Source organism: Rhipicephalus sanguineus, chromosome 1 (genome assembly GCF_013339695.2).
Source record: "Rhipicephalus sanguineus isolate Rsan-2018 chromosome 1, BIME_Rsan_1.4, whole genome shotgun sequence".
NCBI classification, from domain to species: domain Eukaryota; kingdom Metazoa; phylum Arthropoda; class Arachnida; order Ixodida; family Ixodidae; genus Rhipicephalus; species Rhipicephalus sanguineus.
Genome location: NC_051176.1, coordinates 228,614,701 through 228,619,886, shown reverse-complemented (window position 1 = coordinate 228,619,886; position 5,186 = coordinate 228,614,701).

Sequence of the window (5,186 nt, the reverse complement as noted above, 5' to 3'; positions counted from 1 at the left end):
GCTGCAAAAAAAAAAAGAGAGAAGATATATCAGGACATAAAAATTGAGATTTGTAGGATTAGCTCACTCCCTGTATGTCAGGAGTCATTCTGAGGGATACCAGACGCCGTGAATTTTCGCAGATTGGAATTGGGCAGCGTTAAACAAGTTGTAAAAATGGAATGTAGCAAACACACAAATAAACGTACAGAAACTTGCGATTTGTTTTGTGTTGATTCTCTTATAATATAAGAAACGTCTATATATGGGAATTTGTGTCTTTTTGCTGTACGGCGTCGATTCTTGATCTCCCAAGCCTTGCAAATGCATGAACGCAGCCTTGCAATGCATGACGAGTTTACGCCACAGCTGCGAAGGCATTGCCGATGCTCTTTTGTCACCATATCCTGGAACCCTTCCACAAGGCTGGCGCTTTGTGTCAATTCAAAAGAAGTCGAAATTTGAAACAAAATCAGTGTCATTGCCTATATTAGGCCCTGAAAAGCAGATTCTAAGGCAGCCATGGCACCGGAGTGAAACGCCGAGTAACGCCGTTAAAACCTTGGGGCCACGGCCACGGGTAATAACAAACGAAATGTTACTAAAGATCGTTCGCAGGATTTTACTACCGGATATTAATGACCCTGATGAGAAGGGGATTATGTGAATTAAGCCGCAAAGTGCTGCCTCCTTTCTAGATAGTTTATATACAGCTTTGCCACTCGCTCTTAGACTTTCTACATGAAGCAAATTTGTATGTGTACCCATGACACCCTGTTTTAATGCCTAGGTGCGAGTTTTCGACATTAAAGACAACAAGAGAAAGAATTTACCCAACAATATAGGCTCGAAAGACGTAAATTACCGCCACCGCACGATAAATTAAACTGGAGCGATGCCGTAACCGACCGCTTACTCCAAACACACTCATTCCCTAGCCCGCCCGTCTTACACCACTGCTACCCGAACTCATACCCTACCGATCTATGTAAAGCGTGCGGGCTAAGAGCAACGCTGCGCCACATGCTCGGGGTTGGGCCGGCAACAACAGTCCTGAAGCCGCCGCAATTCGCGATGCGCATAACGGCCGACAATACCAGATCACAGGAAGCCTCGAGCTCACTCGTTCCTGCCGTCGCCCCGGCTGCAGGGGACCTTCTCCGTCGGAGCCCCCGCCGCTGGGAGGTGGCCGTGAAAAGCTCGGAGCTGAACGACCAGCTCTGGGCCGTCCGGCAGGCCGAAGATGCCGCCCGAATCCAGGGACTCCGAGCCGTCACCTGAGGCCGCCAAGACCAAACTTCCGGCTAACTGTACTCAATAAAGTCTATTTCTTCCTCTTCTCGCTGCTCTTGTGCATCAACCACCATACTCTCGCGTATGGCAGCTCGCGCCTAACGAAGAAAGCGCCGTTGTCGCGCATGACGGACGTGCATGCAAGTGCCTTTGTTTTGTGGGGACCATAGGTCGACAAAAAATATTGAGTTCACTCATACTCCCACTCATGAAATGTGTTTTGCCCTGACGGCTCACTCGCACCGTAAGACTCACCAAAATTTTTCTCAACCAGACTCACTCGGACTCAGACTCACTAAAATCTTTCTTAATCGGACTCACTCTCACTCAACCTCACTGAAATATTACCCACCCGGACTCACTCAGACTCACACTCACGCCTTGATCTGAGTCTGAGTGAATCGACTCATGAGTCCGTTGGCGTATAATTAGCTTTTTCGATCGTGGTGTCAATGCACTTTAACGCCAATATCTCTCATAATCGGTGCTTTAAGGTACGCATTTTCATCTCGTATCTTCAAATACGAGTTAACAGTGGTCACTGTTAACTTGGACTCCAACTCATCAAAACATTAATCACCGGACTCACTCATACTCAGACTCACGGCTCGATCCGAGTCTGAGTGAGTCTGAGTGAGTGGACTCATGAGTGAGTTTGCCGACTTATGGTGGGGACTATATATACAGACACTAGTTTTCTTTATAGACCATCCTGAAAAGCCAACCAATATAAGATCGGACGCACGCTGCACAGAGAAAAGTGTTACGTTATATAGCACCAACACCACCTCAGGTAAAAGGAATATTCTTATATGTAGGCTACTATTATCTTTCGCAGAAGCAAAGTCTAGCCAATCGTGAAGCTGGACATTATATTAGGAAAGGCTACCGGCCCCCGGATGCTGCATTTTCAAAAAAAAAAGCCCCACAAAAACCTCCATATTTGCAAATTCATATATTATTATTTATTATATTTATATCTGGGGTTTAAAGTCCCAAAACCACGATATGATTATGAAAGACGCCGTAGTGGAGGGCTCCGGAAATTTCTACCACCTGGGGTTCTTTAACGTGCACCTAAATCTAAGTACTCGGGCCTCAAACATTTTCGCCTCCATCGAAAATGCAGCCCCCGCGGCCGGGATTCGATCCCGCGACCTTCGGGTCAGCAGTCGAGCGCAATAACCGCTAGACCACCGTGGCGGGGTCTTTGCAATTTCAGCCCGTGACATTTGGGCCAGTATCCACAAAAACGTTCTTACATTAGAACATGTTCGTAAAAGCTGTTGCCAGCCAATCGTGATTACGCGATCGAACACCACGGTCCAACATATTATTCGCGATAGTGGCTGGCCAACGACCAAAAGCGCGTACAAACAAAAAAGCCCTGTGACTTCTTCTCCTGATGCGTTATGTCATGATGTAAGGTTGCGCTAAGCTTGACGACGCGGGTTCGCTTTTAGACCACCGCGGCCACATTTCTGAGAAGGCACCAAGAAACTGCGTACGAAGAGCAAAGCTTAGGGAATCCCGCCCCATGCAGGTCTGGTACACACAAAGCACTTCGCCCGCTTTTAAGCTGTTTGCATCGGAAGTAGCAGTGGTAAACCGTCATAACGAATATATCATTAGCGAAAGGAGCGAGCGACTCATTAGTGAGTGGCAATATGTTAATCATAAGTGCTGAGAGAAAAAACAAAACTAACGCAGCACCTCACACATTGCCTAAGACGACTCGAAGGTGAAGACTACCACCGTAATCATAATCATCAACTTATGAGCTTGAGAGGTCACGTGAGTTTGTCTACCACACGCCGCGTTTTCAAGGCCACACAATATTACAGCCGTTAACATGACTCCTTGCCGGATATGATGACTGTATAAGGTATTTTTCCAAAGCGGATTCAAGCACTGGCGTGGCTCTGTGGTAGAATACTTGACTGACACGAATAACTGGGTTCGATTCCTGCTCGAACCCTGATTTTTATTAAGGTCACGTGAGCTTGTACCGCACGCCGCGTTTTTCAAGGCCAACGTCTGAACCAGGCCCTTGGGCCTGTATTGGCGAAAAATTTCATATGCAAAGGTTGTTCGTAAGGAGAGACGCGAGCCGCTCCGTGATACAGAGGAGAGAAATTCAGAAGACGGCCCGACAGATAGTTCGCTAGAACGGAAAACTCAGTGAGTGCGGCTTCAGCGCCGTTTATTTCGAAACGAGCTATTCAAACACAGGTGGGCAATGTGAATGAAACTGGGGTCGATTTAAGAAAGCCTCTAGTTCTTAACCGGTCGTTACTATCGGCTGGTATAGTAATGACATTCGCAGCATACGAATGGTCTGGAATTTGCGCTTACGAAATATTCTCGTTCAAGTGTCTTTGTGACTATGGTCCTACGAATGTCGTTCGGACACCTACGCGACGAGACGGATGTAGTACTCAGAGAATAAACATTGCTCTCATAACGGCGTCAATGTTTGTTGCGATCGTTGTTCATTGCGACAGGGCAATTAAAAATTATGTTTAGCATATACTGCGAACCATGTCACTTGTGATGTGATTGACATTGAACGTATTGGGTGGATTCAGCGCGAACAACGAGGACAGAGATGAAGAAGGGACACGAACACCAGCGCTGTTCTCACAACTAACTTTATTAGCGCAGAAACACATACTTTAAAGCACAACCTATAACCACGTGACCACACGCCGATGACGCGAAACAGAGGATAAATGCAAAAGATTAGGCCTAACCACGAACAAACTGTGTCATGTGACAAAACTATTCAAGAGCGAAATTTCCCTGTCATGCAGGGCTAAAGAAGGCACGCTTACACAACCAGGGCCCTTTTTGTGAATGTATAAAGCTTCCATAATTTCTCTGGTAGCCTGATCCGCATGCGCAAAAATACGCACTGTGTCTGCGAATATCGCAGTACACCCATGTTCATTACAATGTCTAGCCAGATGTGAATAAGGATTGCCTTCTAGTGAGCGTTTACGTTCCTGTAATCTAATATTCAAACAGCGGCCCGTTTGGCCTACGTAGACGTGTCCTCGTTGTTCGCGCTGAATCCACCGAATATGTTCAACAGAATCCAACTCGCCCAAATGTCAGTTCTTCTGCAGTGATTGACATTGGCCGGTAACACATGTTGCCTGTCGTTATTGGTCGGAGGCTGTTGCTCCTATATTGACAAAGCTTTGTGGGTTGAACTTAGTTTTTTTTTCTTACTTTCATTGACCGGGCCGCCTTCGCTAACAGCATATTCAACATCATAATGGGCTACGTCTTCTGCCTTCTGATCTCTCTCGTGAGAACTCCTTTCTGATTACCAATCGGGAAGTATGCGAATAGGGTTCTGTATTAGCCGAAGCTATACTTACGAGTATTTGTAATGGCGGCTTTATTTTAGTGCTTCAGCACTTGTTATATATGTTCTTGTTTTCCAGCATGACGGAGTTAAGAGCCACAACAAAGGCTCCCCGAAAAAGCGAAATTACACAACATTCGATGGATACAGGAAGGTGGTATTCAGCGATGCAAGTAGCGGTTCAGGTCTTCATTGATGCGCTCATCTAGCACCGAAATTAAAATTAACGACGTTTTTTTCTTGGCTGGCCACCTCACCTGGATGAAATGACGCGCTGCAGTAATCCGTACAATACCGACACTTGGTTGGCGCGCGTGCCTTTTAGCGCGCGCCGTGTCAAGCTGAAACGATAACGCTGTTTACACGAGACGCGTGGCCGCGAAAGTACCAGCGACGCTAAACGCGGCTCTGAAGGAGCAAGCGGAGGCGAAGCTCGGTGTGTTACCATCGCTGACACCACATTTCCGTGTGTCCGATAGCGTGGTAGCGCGGACGATGCTGCAGGCGCCGCGGCAAGACGTGTCTTCGCTTGTGACTCTAT